The sequence below is a fragment of the Aptenodytes patagonicus genome, chromosome 3 (genome assembly GCF_965638725.1).
Source record: "Aptenodytes patagonicus chromosome 3, bAptPat1.pri.cur, whole genome shotgun sequence".
In the NCBI taxonomy this organism is placed as follows: Eukaryota; Metazoa; Chordata; class Aves; order Sphenisciformes; family Spheniscidae; genus Aptenodytes; species Aptenodytes patagonicus.
Genome location: NC_134951.1, coordinates 99,693,946 through 99,709,632, shown reverse-complemented (window position 1 = coordinate 99,709,632; position 15,687 = coordinate 99,693,946). Strand labels below are relative to the sequence as shown.

The window sequence follows — 15,687 nt, the reverse complement described above, 5'->3', positions numbered from 1 at the left end:
TTAGATGAGCCACAAGTGTGGCTATGCCACTGCCTGCAGCGTTTTATAACTGGGACTTTTTGATGCAGTTGATGTTCACCGTGTTTCTGGGATAATAAGGGTTTTTCCCCCCCCTATGCTGAAGAGAGCTTCACATACGGTACCAAAGGCCCAAAGACAGACAAGTCATTGGAGCAGGAAAATGGCGAAGAGAAGTCAGAATACGTGCAGGAGATAAGCTCTTTATCTGTCTCCTTACAGTAAACTTGACGCAATACAGAGTCACTGTCAATGGCAGTAGTTTACGTAAGAGACAGTGAATAAATACTAACACTTTGGATGAACTGTAATTCCTTTTATTAAGACTCCAAAAGTCAGAACATTAGTCTATAGATTAAGATGTGCTTTGTATATTTTGGATCTTAGTCTATCTTCTTTACAAAGAATCAAGTGACTCATAAATCTGTAAAATGAGCTGATCCTAAGTATCCAAAACTGAGTTCGAACTGTACCTTTGAGTTTATTGCACTGAAATACTCAACCGTGTACTAAACATATTTTGTGTCCCAATGATACCCTTTATTTGCAAGTTACATTAGAAGCTGCTTCATCATTCTGACTACTACTTTCTGCACCAAAGTTTCACTTTCTCTACTTCTTTTTTTAAAAACATTTTGTTTTCTGTTCATATCACTGGCCTTTATAAATTTCTATGCAAGGAGAACCTCCTCCTCTTCTCCCCACCAAAAAAAAAAAAAAAAAAAAAAAAGAAATCCAAAGTGAGAATGGCTGCAATTATATTCATTACGTTACTGATCTCTCTGCTGGTATACCTCCTGAAGCAAACATATGCTGATCATCTTCACAATCATGATATGTATTTCATAATTCGGGAAGAAGTTTTGGCAATCACTGAACACCAATCATACCTCCTCACATCTAAAAACGTTGCAAGATCACAAAAGAGAACGCTCCCCTCTCTTTGTGAAGTCGTGCCTGCCAAATTAATTAACAGATAGCTGCAGTCAGCTTTTGTACAAAGGCTGTAAACACACACGAGATGCCGTCCAAAGGTTAACAGAGCAATAGAAAGTAAAAGCATTTCTGGACTGAGGAGCTGAGCCCAGAAATGGAAAAGAGAAGCAGCAAAACCAGCACACACATTTTATAGCATACACAGATTGTGCTGTGTATTTACAGAACACACTCTGATTTATTGAATCAAAGTTCAGAAAGCAGCCCTCATAATTATGCCCACAAAAGTGATTGTTCATCCTGGCACAGACGCATACATAAAGCAGCTGAGAAGGTATGCCTGTCATCTGATCTTAACAGATCCTAACAGCCATTTCTGTATTTGTGTGTTTATAGCATACATTTGAAATTGCAGCCTGTGTATGTCCCGGTCAGCTCTACATCATTTTGCTAGCTCAAGGAATATCAGTTGCACATTGTCAATGCCAGGATCTATCATCCTTTTATTTCTCCTTGCATTATCTGTCCTAACATTTAATTACATTTCCTCTCCTCGCTTATTTTAAGTAGCTTCTTCCTTCCCCTTTGGTAGCTTCTCTGCAGACTCTTCTTCCACGCACATGCTCTTCTTACTGACTCGATAAATGTTACTTAAAACTTCCCTCTTCCTAAATTGTAAAAATTCTTAATCACTAAATGGGATATAAGCATAAGTATTTTCCTACATTTTATTTCTTTTCTGAAACACCTCCTTTACAGCATTTCTGTGCTTTGTATTAAACCCACACTTACTACATTGTATTTCAATGACTTTTCTGTTAGGTAAATTCCAGAATGAATGCTTCTGATACCACATACACCCTCCCACACCATCTTTATCTACACCAGTATCCTTTCTTTTCACTGATTCCTGCAGTAGAGCTTGTATCCTTTGCTGCAAAACTAAATCTAACACCTCCCTACATTCTGATCAGATGTATTATTTCAAAGAGGATGTTATTTCACTGGTAGTTCATATGAACCTCTTGGAGATGTTCCATACACTACAAGAATTCCATTAGTACTTCATAATTTGTTAATGTCTACTTTTTGCTTTCTATACTTTAAAGTGCATGCTGAAGTTTGCCCTTATCATTTGTGGTCTTGTCCAGACTGAAGCAAATGTAGTACCAAATGTTTACCCAGGATATGTTCCTCCATTTCTGCCCCTCTCCCACACACCCTAGGTATCTGAGATTAAAGAAATTTTGGAAAAAACATTTGGATAATTATGGTTCATCACACACACACAAAGTAAATCCCCCCCCCCCCCCCAAACAAAAGAGACCCTGCAAAGAGATCCAAAAGCACAATATACTTGATAGGACTGTTTCAGCTACAGCACATGTAATAGACTGAAGAGGAAAGATGGGGAAGTAGAAGAAGGGAGGTTAAACTGCTTTGATGTTAATGAACACCGCATATAGGGAGGGAATGGCAAGTATTCGTGTATAAAAGTAACGAGACTTTTTTGGCATATATGAAGGAGTAGAACAGGCAGCAAAGACATTACTCATTATTAGAGCTTGTTGGAATCTCTTTTTTTTTAAAAAACCACATGACTTTTTCAATGGAAAATTACATTTTTACGCAGTTGTGTGCATTTCTGTGGAAATGCTATTGAGTTTTCATCAGGAAAAGAAGGAAAAGAATGAGGTACTTTGGTTTGTGTTGACCTGCGAAGAGATGTTCTGGTTTGTAGAACTGAGCCTAAACAATCAGTTTGATATTAACCTGCTTATTTGCAGTCCAACATCTCAGAGTTGATGTATCTAGTCACACAGACAAGGCCCTGGTGCATCACAGGAGTCATAAGTGTAAACATAACAGCAGAAGTAGTCTCTTCAAAGGACCCAGTCCATGAAGAATGATGGGATAAATCATCAAAATTTCTGCTTCCGGGAGGCATTGTGCTACTGCTAGCAGATGCATTACAGTGTCACATTAACTGCATTTTTTTTTACGTGTTCCAAGCAAAATTTTTTTCAGAACTTTTTCTTTTCATCTGAAGTTTGGAACAAACCATATGTTAAAATATTTGAATTTCCTGTGAAATGGAAATTCTGACATTTTTTCTCCCCTGCAGAGATTACCAGTAAGGAGGAACAGAACAAGCACCAATTACTGGCTGAGTAAGTTTCACCTACCAACCAACTGGCATTGAGGTCAAAGTGTAGATGTTTCCACACAAATAGGACCATGACATAGACATATTATGTCACAACGAATTACACGAAATAACTTTAAAAGAAATACAAAATTTTCTGAAGGACAATACTCTGCTACAGACTGAATGGTAACGGCCTCAAGGTTTTAAATTGATAGAAACACTCCTACTCCAGCATCCTGAACATACAGGCACAGAGAAACCGTGAATGTAAACATGAACTTTGGAAAAAGATTCATTTCTCATACACTATTCACATATCCTATTCACACAAATTTACACCCTCAATTACTTTGATCTGTGCTACACCACAGGAATTCACATAAAAATCTCTCAACGTTTTTGTTTCAGACACTTTGCCACATGATACTTTCAAGTATCTCAGAAGTGTTTTGAAATTATTATTTTTATATCCACTAGAGACGCTTTTCAGCTCTAGAGAACTGTTATTAAAAAAAAAAATCTGTAATTTGGGTACCTGTTAAATTACACTGAAGATGCAGAAAGCTACCCTGATCTATGGTTTCTTTAGGCTGTGTCATATGGCAGAAATCAGTTTTTGGTCAATGCTTTTTCTCCTTTCTGAGAAACACGGAGTTCCTTCTTTCTCCTGCTTTACTCTACCATGTTCTTGGTGGGTCTGTGTCACACTGACCTTACACCAGAAGAACCGCATAAAATGCTCCTTCAAGTACAGAGAAACTGGTTTGTACAAAGTCCACAGATATTCTTTACATGACTGTTGAGTACAATGGCTCTGCATCCCTCTCGTAATGGTTTAGATCTTAGCTTAAACAGTGTTTAAAGAGTTGCTTTCTTTTCAGCTTAGAGTGGGTGCCAATCTTCATACGCACACAGGGACATGTCTAACTGTTTGTTGAGTGTCTTACCGTAAGAATCTATTGGTTTTTGTCTATTTGTTTTTGTTCCCTCAAATGGTCATTTTCCAAGTTCAAGGTAGCAAGTTATGGGGTTTCTATGGAAATTTTTCTTCAGCACTCCAGAAAACAACACATTTCGCTGTAGTTAACCACTATATACACTCGATACAGTACATTGAATTTCAGGTGCTATGCTCAAGGACATCTGCTGAGAGTAAAGCACTTATCTTTCCTTCACCTTATTATCCAGTGGAAAAAAAGTCTTGCTATTGCAAATGGTAAGTATCTGAAAGAAGGTAGAATTGGATCACTCGTTGTTTACATGTTTTCTAGTGATATAAAACACTGACTGTGGTACAAGGTCTCCAGAAGGCCATAGATGTCTAAATCCTAGGGTGTGGGTTTGCAGTGCTTAAAACATACTTGACTCAGAATTTACATGCTTTTGTGAAATTTCATTCTAATAGTAATGTTTTTTCCAGTATAACTTAGTGCTGGGTTTTTAAAACGTAGTTGTAGAAAATCTGCATTGACCATTTGATAATACCTTTTGCTTTCAGATTCCTATGCTGAAAATCTGCAAAGATTTTAAATTTTGTAGCTGCAATCTCCCATCAAACAACACTTCACATATATTTACGGTGAAAGCATTCTAAAACTGTAACGCACTTGTTTTCTGCTATTGCTTTTGCTTGACTGGTGCTATAGCCAACTACACAATGGTGTTCTAGTTACCACTCGTGTAATAAAGTTAGAAGATTTGTCTAGGTGTTTCTATTTCTCTTAAAATCTGTGGGAAATTCGGAGCAGAACACAGAGATTCAAACTCCACGAGGAAAATAGCATACAAAATGCCGTACCAATGAGATTTCTGCTTCTTGTGTCTGGGACAAGGACATTCATCATGGGGTGATGAATCATCTTCCTAAGTCATGCACAAAATAGATTTCCCTTAAACTCCTCTGTTCAAGAGTGCCAAGTTTTTCAGCATGCTGATCTCAAATTCATCCATGCTAGCCCTATCCGCACTCATATATTTTATGTGTTTCAGCTCAAGATGTGAGAGTTTCAAGTGCCTTTTCCATCAAGAGATGATTTGAGGAAAAGGAAGGGGATGAAGTAATCCTGATGGTCCACATCAAGTACAGACTTAGCTGTATAGCAACATGTCTACTACCAGCCCAGTGTATTCTGCCCCTGCACATTCTTTACTGGCAAATGAAAGCCCTTGAGCTGAAATCTCGAGCTTTTCACAAAGACACACGGGCTGTCATTACTTTTTCTCACTGTATCAAGCGCATGTATTGTGTTCCTTCTCATCAGAAGACAGACTCAGGTTATTGTACTTGGATTACTTGGATTTTTCCTACTATTGGCTTTGAGAGCAAACTTTATTCTTAAATACTACCCATTATTTCAATATAATTAATTCTTGTAAAATGTTTTAGTATCTACTGTGACTATGGTTTAATTCTGAAAATATTAGGCTCTAATTATAGAACAACCTTAGTGCATTCAAAATCATAGTAGCTAGTATATTTGATAAATACATCCCTTTTCTCCTAGTCTAGGCAAGGCATACAGGAAAATGTGGGGTTCTTTTCCTGAACCTTTTCAGGCTAATATATCTGACTGGGCTAGGCACTCCTATAGTCGTGGGGAATCTCTGAACAGTTCTACGTAACCCTTCCAAGTCTTCTGGAATAGGGTCTGTAGCAAGGACACCCTTCTCCTCAGCAGTCCTCTGTTGTCTGAATTGTCCAGTAAGTTTAACAGTGAGTTTATGTTTGGATATTCTGCAAACACTTATTTACCTCGGGACTAAGGTGAGGACTGAATTGTACCCCTTTCAGCTGTATTAGATACAGCTGAGAATCCCAGGCATTTGCCCCAACTGCTGTCCATTTCTTTTAGAGGAGTTGCAACGCTAGGACTTGCATCATTTTGCATCCCATATTTCCTTCCCTCTGCACCCTGAAGGAACTGCTGCAAGACATGTACAAGTTTCTTCAAATCCATAGAATCCTGACAGAAAAAAAATGCAGTCCAGAGATGACTGATCTTCATAAATTAGCTACAATAGCAACGTTCTCCCCTATTCCAATTAAATTAGGTGAAAACAGGAACTAAGAAGGGCATAGGTCGGAGTAAAGGACAGCTGGAGGCTTCTTGGGGTCTTTGACCTGTTCCTCCCAGACTAGTATTATTATGCTGACACTTTGCAATAAAATCTTGTTATATAAATTATGTCAACAGCATAGCCATATTACAATTATAAAAGAGCTTCTCCAGGCTTTATCAACGTCACCTGATTACTCACTTTTTGAAGTACAAAGTATTTTTGCATGGAGCATACATACATGTGTAGTGTGCCTTTATATTTTTATGTTCCTGTTGCAACTTGTTTTGAAAATACTGAACACCTACAACAATCCCTTTTGGGTGCCAGACAAGAGGATTTGTCCTCCCGTGAGTACACAGGCACAGCCAGCTGGTTTGCTTCATAGAACCCCTAATAATTCATCTCCTGTGTAGAAGATATATACCGTAACTCTCCAAACGCTCTAGGATTTGCTGTTTGTTTATAACAGAACAAAATCAAAGATGCCAACCTTTCTTTTTTTAATATAATTGTTTTCTTTTTAAATTCCATTTGTCAGGAGTGATCTAATTCAACATGATTAGTACTAATAAACAAAAGGAACTCAAATTAATAAATTGTTACATTAATTCCAATAGTGGGTATGTATTTAGGTCATATTCCATATGAGTGCTCATTAGGTCCTTAACAGGTGCTTATACCCTCCTCCTGCATCTCTACGCCTTGCATTTAACAAGGGCTGAATGCAAAAGTGTGGAAACCTCCTGAGAGCCCATTCTTTTAATAGGCCTCATGCCAACGTTCGAGGCATAGTTTTTTCCTTGTAAACTCAGACACCAGACATTTAAACTTCTTTGCTATTTTTACTATATATAATGCATTAAAAACATATTTCCATTGGGCGAACCATGTTGTCTATTTATTCACAGGCACTTCCACAGCATTCCTCACCAGGCTAAAGATACATGAACACGCACAGCAGAGCAGAATAACCCAGTCTCCTGCTTTGGGATAACTATGGGGTAACAGGAGATTAATGCTATGCTAGACATTTTACGACACCTCTATTAGGAGAAAATGATTGTTAAAACAAATTATCATTCTCTCCAGACCTAAGATATTACAACGACTGAAGTGACAAATAGTTCTCAGCACTCTAACTTTTGGTTGCATAGCTGGAATCAGGCTGTAGCAGGCAGGCCCACAACATGGCCGGGCGCCAAGTGGCAAAGGCTCAGGGGCTAACGAAAATCAGGACTATTATGGCATGCGCTAGGCATTCAGGAGGCAGCAACATTTCTAAACCACCGTTCAAATCCGAACATCACTAAAACTTATCCAAGCACAGCAGCACAACGATGAAGGTACCTTCCAGGATTTCGTTATAATTTCAAATATACATAACGATACTTGGCACGTATTCATGTTTCTAAACTAAGCTTCTTGATGGTATGCTCTTTGGGATATGGTTTATAATTTCCTTACTAGGCAGCTTTATCTATAGCAAATATTTTGCTTTTATGTGAAACACAATGTCTACACAGTTCTCCATTTTATACATCTCCAAAACCGGCGATGCCAAGCAAACATCTGAAGTGTTTATACAACAGCAAGACAATAGTTCTTAAATTACTGCTACTGTAACTGGCTAAACACACAAATGTACAAAGTAGTCAGTGCATAACGCCATCATGCTGCTGGCAATTTTTTTTTCTGGGTGCCAAACGAATTCATCACATAATCTCTCTTCCTCTTCTAATATTTCTCTCTCTACCTCCTTTTGCTGTGATTCACGTACAGGAGTTTAGTAAACTTCCTATGCCCACTTCTACCTGCCAGTCTACCCAAGGCACTGACTGTGCAGCCAGGCTGATGGACAGGACAGTAGTCGAGCATCAAGAGAGCTGGGGGTCTGCAGTGGGCAGCCATCAAAATGCAAGTTTTTAAGAAATACTGTTGCCTTCAGCTCAGTTCATAATATTACACGACAGAAAATCGTCTCCAAAATTACAAACAAAACAAAACATGTGCTACCAAAACCGTAACAGGAAATAGAAGTAGTAGAACCAGTGAAACTAAGTACACATCCAAAGTTTAAACATTAAAATTCACTCATGTCCAAAAGCTGTTTTCTGTATTTTACTAACAATGTCTTTCTCCTCCAGAAGTTCTTGTTGGAGTTATTACCATTTCTGATTCAAGTCACACAGCAAGGTACAAGAAATGGTTATATTTAGACATGTTTTTCAATGGTTTGCTGATTGCAGAAATAACAGGTGGCTTTACCCCATATGAAGCAAACAGAAATAAAAATTAAATTTTCATTTGGTTATACATTTGTGTGTCTGTTCCAAAAAACTATGACATCAATTGATTTTGTGAATAAAGTCAAGAATTTACCATAGCTCTGCTGTAAAAATTAAGATGACTTTGCTGCCCAACTTACCATAAAGCAAAATGAATCTTGACAATCTGTTCAAATCACAGAACAACCATAAATATAACAACCTGACTAAAGGCAAAATATAAAGGAAAGGAGTTCTAGGGAACTGCTGCGGAGCCAGGACTGTGGATCATTATGTAGGCTGGCAATTAATGTTTATTTTAAAGCAGCAGCATAAGTAGGGTCATCACTTTGCAAAAGATAACAACTTTGGTTCCAAGAATATATGTGCTCCCCAACGCATGGACCTTTACTGACAATTACAGATAAAAATTACAGCTACTGGACAACATCAGTGCATATAGACCAAGGCCAGTAACTACGCAAGCAACTTTTTTGAATCATCTGGAAATCAAGATTCTGGGATTTATTCTCTCACAGGTTTCTGATACAGGTATTTTGGAATTTACGAAGGTGTACTGCACAGACACAGCGGCTCGAAGTGTCCCAAAGCATACATAGCAAAATGAACCTCTTGATTTGCAACAGTTTTATCAATGCCTTCTGCTTGCCAGTTCAAGAGATAAACACTGCACTTCCTTCACCTTCTCCACAATGCACATAAATAGACTTGCTTCAGTCAGATGAAAGCTTGTGGTCTTAGATCATAGCAAATTTTGCTTCTGCTTTCTTAACTTCCATTTTCCCCTCGGGGACTACTCAGTGCCGGGGTAGCGGGTGGCTGTGAAGGAGGCACTGGAATATCGCTGTCACAGCACCGTCACTCCACTTCCTTGCCAGTGGAAGGATCATGAGTGGATCATGAGAATGATATTCCAAGGCCATCATGGAAAAATTCAATCTTCATACAGTCTTTTTAAATACAGTGCTAATTCGCAGGAAATTTCCAGTCCTATGAGCTACAGTGTGACAAGCCTGCTCTATTTTTCCTATCTGCTGAAGTGCCATAGCCATATTTTTCCACTCCAGGTAAAGGTTAACTTCTTAAAGAGATACTGTTTATTCAAGACACTATTTCCTCCTATCTAGGCTAGTGCACACAACTTTATTGTTGGAGAGCAATTATTTAGCAAATTATTTAGTAGATTTGAAGAAGAGAGTCAACCCCAGACAAAGATGCAACTAGGAACCTCTTCTACATATAAAAGGCAGAGTGAAGAATGCAATGAAATAAAGAGGGGGGAAAGTAGGGATGATCTAAGAAGTAGAAGAAAGCAGAAAAGACTGGGCAAAAACACATTCAGGAGTGAGGCTTGTAAGGAAAGACGAGTGTAGAGATTCAAGAAGAGAGGAGATCACAGAAGTAATAATAGAATTTCAATGATCTTTAAGAGATTAATGAATCCCTTAATTGTACTTCAGAGGCAGAAATGAAGGGTTACACCACAGATGCATCCATAACAAGTCTGACAACCAGCATCCCTGAAAACAAAGTTTGCTTGCAGGTGAAAGTACTGATTTCATCATGCCATCCACTTTGCTTTGCCAGATCGCTTATCAACGGGGGCCGAAGGCAACATACCAAAACATAAAAGAAACCTCCTTGGATATTCATTAGGACAAACCAGTCAGAAGGAAAGGGATGAGATGCCACACATCTGTGATTATATAAAACACATTAAAGAAGTTATTTCTCTTTGCTCTTTAAAAGATATATGTTTGCTATTAGAAGTAAGAGGAAATTCTTAAAAGGTCAGAGACCTCTCCAAATGGGGAAAACAGACAGAAACAAACCTTAACACTTACAGGTAAAAGCAGAGTAATGCAGATCAAAAATGAATTTGAAGAACAAATTAGCTGTGGCCCTCCAAATAAAAACTTGTCAAACAGTACAAAAGCTGGTCAAAAAGTAAAAAGAACGCTCAGAAGAAGTAAAGTCACAAAGAATAAATGAAATGATTTTTGCATCCCAGTTCACCGTGGAGTTGCTTAAAGAGGCTGTCATACCAGAACCCTGCTTTATAAGGGATGTACCGAAAGATCTGACTCACACAGAAATGTCAGCCAAAAAGGTACCAAACAAATCAACAAAACACACACAAGCAAAGCAGCAGGCCCAGATGATATTCACACCCGAGTTCTAGAGAAACTCAAATGTGAGAAAGTTAAACTCTTAAATAGCTTGTAACCTCCTGCTTAAAACAGCTTGGTACCCGAGAAGTGTAATGTCAATTAAAAAAACGTCTGGGAGGATAGATGGAACTGCGGACCAGTAAATCTCATGTCTGTACCTTACAAATTGGTAGAGACTGTTATAAGAAACTATAAATTTATAAAAAGCCTAGAATTAGTGGACTTGAGTAAATACGATATATTGGGTAGGAGTCAAACTTACGCTTCACAAATCTCTTATTTTCTTAAGGTACCAAAACATGTGGACAAGAAAGATTCAAGTGACACACACTGCTCGACTTTCCTACAGGCATTTGGGAAGGTTTTTCAAAGGCTTTTAAAAAACTGAATTACCGCAGCAGGAGAAAAGATCCATGAGTGGATAAATAGCAGGTCAAGATAAGAAAAAAAAGATAGGAATGAATGATGAGTACTATTAGGGTGAAGTCACCTGAGAACTGCACAGAAATGGGTGTTTTGACCTGTGTTGTTCAACATATTCCTACATGATCTGCGACAGTGAGCAAAAGAAGATGGCAAAATTTGCTAATGCTAACAATTTAGTCAGGGACGGAAAAATGAGGCACAATTATGAGGAACTGCAGATGGTTCTTACAGCACTGGGAGACTGGGAGATAAAATACCAGGTGAAGAGTCAATATTGACAAACATGAACGGGAGATATGTGAGGAAAAAGACTTAGTTTTACATACACAAAAAACACAGGCTCTGAAAAACAGATAGGAAGGAGATCTTGGTGCTAAAATGTCAGTGTAACCTTCAGTCGTATGCAGAAAACCAAATCAGACGTTATTAGAATCGGAGGAAAGAGTAAACCAGACAATATCACTATGTCACCATATAAATGCATGGCGAATGTATCATGAGTAACGTGCAGCTCCCTGTCTCAGAAAGAATACGACAGAAATAGTAAAGGGATAAATAAGCGGGACAAGGGCGATCAGAAACACAGAAAGGTTCTGTAGAAGGAAGGAGTGAGCAGAGCAGGAGAAAAGGTGACAGAAGAGATGTGAAGAGGTTCATAAAATCATAAAGGTTATGGAGGGGATCAGTGGATTAATTATTTGCTGCCTCTTTTCATACAAGAGCTAGCAGGAGGTAGAAATGTAAAAAGCCAACAAAGCTTGTTCTTCACACCACATGTTATCTGTGCAATCCCTTGCCACAATTTTGTGATGTTATGATGTGGGTTCAAAAAGCAGTCAAACAGAAGGAAAGCTAGGTAGGGCTACTGAACAGAAACGCAACAGTTTTGGATATAGAAATCCTTGAAGATGGTAGAACATGCCAGGAAAATATGACTACATGCTCTGCCATGCTCTTCCACAGGCATCGGCTACTGCTTATTGATAGAGACATGATACTGGGCTAAATGAATGTTGAGTTTGATCTAGTATGACCATTCTTTGTGTTTAACAGAGCAATATTACAAATACTACCCAGAAGACAAGATCATGGAGATCACCTACTACTTTTAGTTAGCTGTTTATTTTGTAATTCATCAAGCAACAGTATTTATCTGGGCTATTAAACCTCAGCTCCTTCCAAAATCACACATTTCTCTCTACCCTTTTCTCTCAAGCAAGGGAGGACATTTTTCTGCATCAGTTCCTAACTATAATTCCATGCTCTAATATAGATCTAGCAGCTTTGATAAATGTATAATGGAGTTCTCTAATGAAGCCAAATTATCATAGTATTTCTAGAACAACACCTAACCCCGGTTATCTAAGAACCACCTACATTAAATTCTAGCCTTTAATTCCTACAAAGCAGTTGTCTTCCAGCAATGTGCTATTATATTCCACTTCTACCAAGCCAACTCCTCCAATCTCTTCTGTGCATTTCTCCTGTCAATGTATAAGAGAATCCTTTTTTGCAGAAAGAATATTTACTATATATCGAAACGCACATATGTACAGTTCACACATATACATAATGTCTATATAAAAACACAGAAAAACTAGTTGCCTAACAGATTTTATTTCTATGCACTTCCTATAGCACCTATACTCCTCATCTTTAAATAGTTGTTTTTCTTTTCCCGCAGTCAAAGCTTTAATGAGAAGTGACCAGAAACAAATACCCAGGCCCTTCTGTCTTGGCTGAAATCCACATAATGCATGACAGCACTGAAGATCCCTGGCAGGCACCTGTCAGAAACTAACATACCATAACTTAAGAGTCAGACTTAATTATCCAAGGAGACATTTAAAGAAAAATACATGAAAAATATGACTCAAGAAGTGCGACTATCATGTGTATGCACTGTACTCTGTAGTGTATCTGGAGGAACAATGTGAAAAAAAACCAACCCCAATATCCTGGGAAAATTCTAATTAAAAGCTGTATCTATTCTGTCTATTATATCTCATAATCAAAATAATTTTGTTATTAAGGTTTGCTGGTAAATCAACTGCAGAACATGTTACAAGGACAAATGCAATCATTAAGTATTTTAACAAAACATATTTTTTTCTATTTGCCTTTCTACTTTTCATGTGTAATTCTGATCAGCTGACACTCCCACAGAAAACCAGAGTTTTGATTTAATGGTCTATAAAATCAAATTAACTTCTTTGTAAGCTTCACACGGCTGGGTCACCACATCTCTTCTTGCTATGGCTGTCACAGGGTATTGGCCCTTTTGTGTTCTGAAAAAGAGCCCACCAGCAGCAAAAAAATGTCAGCCTTACTCGATTTCAGGCAGGGAAATCACTTTTGTTCAGTTTCTGATGTGAGACTATTGAAAACCAAAGAGTTAAACAAGCGACCCAGCTCAGCACCTCAACCCTTAGTTTGTAGCTACCCCGCTGCTCTTCTCCGAAAAGAATCCTCTGAGCCTTGCAAACGTTCAGAGACAAAGACACAAACACATAGGGAAGGATGATGTCCTTACGTTTTGTACTTCTGATCCCTACTCTCGTTTTTTTAAATTTCTTTTTAATTTTAAGGTAACATGCAACAGAGCCAGAGCCAGCCAAGAAAAAAGCTTTCTGAGGAGAGTACATGTGAGTGCAAACAAGTTAGTTTTTGGAAATCTACTCTTTAAAGATGCCTAACGTGCATGAAAATGACATAATACATGAAAATACAATTTGCTACTTTTACAAGTAAGCAGGAAAAATACTGAAATACAAACCAAATAATAACAAATTATTTATTACCTTAATTACACCTATCAAGGAGAGAAGATTATAAAAAAAGTGCAATGTTTACATGTGAACTTTATAGTGAGATTCAAGGTAGCATAGGTAGAAAACAAAAGTTTCAAGGAAATAGAGAAACATGTTACTTTAAAAGAATGCAAAATGTAATAATAGACATTCTACCTAAAATATGAAACAATTCTGACTTGACAATAAAAAAAACCGGATGAGTTGAAAAACTGGTTAATGTCAATATAAAAAAAATAATCATTAGGGCACTCAAAGTACACTGAATACAACAGCAAGCCTTTGACATATTACAACTGAGTTTGGTATGCTGAATACAACAGCAAGCCTCTGACATATTACAACTGAGTTTGTCTAAACAGCAACACAAATATTGTCCCCTTTTTTCAAATATCTTTTTATTACACCAAAAGATACATTTCCTCTCCTTACCAGGGAACATTAAAGCTTAAAGCAACCATTTCAGCCAAATAGCAACTAGCATCTTCACGTGATACACATCTTCTATTTTTAAGATATTCAAGGAAAGGGTATTGATGAGGCTGAAAATGCTACGGCCCAGTGCACCGGCCTGACACTTTCTAATCATAGCATGCTTGCACTGAGCACGAACTGTAGCTGCAGCCGCGGCGGTGATACATACATAGCTTGCACAAGATGCGTCTGCATATAATCTTAAGCTGCACTTGACCTTATGACAGAGCAACAGCCAACATACAGTTGAGAGCACTTGAGCCCTTTAAAGCTTTCACCTTACAGAGCCCTGAGGGATATGTAAAATTAACACCGCATTCAGCAAACACCGGTGAATGGCCAGGGACAACAATGTTATTCAGAAACCAGTTTTATCAGCCACCTTGAAAAAAGACTATGAAGCCTTGGAACAACTTTTTATTGTGATACCAGTTTTCCATCCTCCTGCTATTTTTAATGATGAGTAGGTGGATTTATGTAGGATGAAAGAGTAAACTGAGTCCTGACTTGCTCTCCCTGAAGTATAACCTAAGTCTACAGAGCAGCACTGGGCCGGACAGAAATTGGACCAGAGTGCATCTAAGAACTGAACTTAATTTGTATAAACAAACAAGCTTTATTTACAGTATTCCTTCATAAAATCCCAGGCTTAGAGTCTGCATGTTCTTTAAAGAGTCCATTTATGTACACTTGAATGCCTATTTAAGCAAAAAACAAGAGAGCTTTCCCATGGAAACCACACAGAGATGTTTTACTTCACACGTACACCACAAACAAGGCTGCTAACTTTCCATAATTTACTGTATTTTCTTAGGCTTGCTATTGTATTTTAGGACCAAATCTTTTGGAGAAGCTGCTTACGCAGGAGGCCACAGACATATAAATAAATGACCTAAGAGAGGCAAAGCCTGAGATGCGAACTGAGAGGAAATGGCATCTCAGCAGCTTGTAAGAAAATGTTAATATTTTTGGTTTCCCTGTTTCTAGCTGGAGGAACAGGTTAAAATTTAGTGTTTAGTTGAGAAACAAGCAATCTGGAGGCATTTGGAATCACATTATTTAATCAGGATTTGATTCCGCCCTTAGAATTAAATCAAGCCAGAGGGCAATCCCTGGGCTAAGACAATAGCAAACTTCAGTTACCAGATGCTATCTTTCAGTGATGAATCTAAGTCAGTGTGCCTCAAAGGAGCCAGGTGATTTTAAAAACTGCTTAAGAGGACAAGGAGAAAGAGAAACTCGATTTTGTGGACTTCATCAGACAGGCATACATTGGTCCAATTACTTCAGCAAGAACACAAGCAGTTTTTCTCTGTGAATGAAAAAGATCCTGCTAAACTGATACTCTGATTTGAGAA

At 38.1% G+C, this 15,687-nt stretch overlaps 1 protein-coding gene across 2 annotated transcripts in view; it reads right to left on the bottom strand.

The window, feature by feature from the left end:
* BABAM2 (BRISC and BRCA1 A complex member 2) overlaps positions 1-15,687 on the bottom strand; it is a 181,664-nt gene that overhangs the window by 3,745 nt on the left and 162,232 nt on the right. The window lies entirely within an intron of this gene.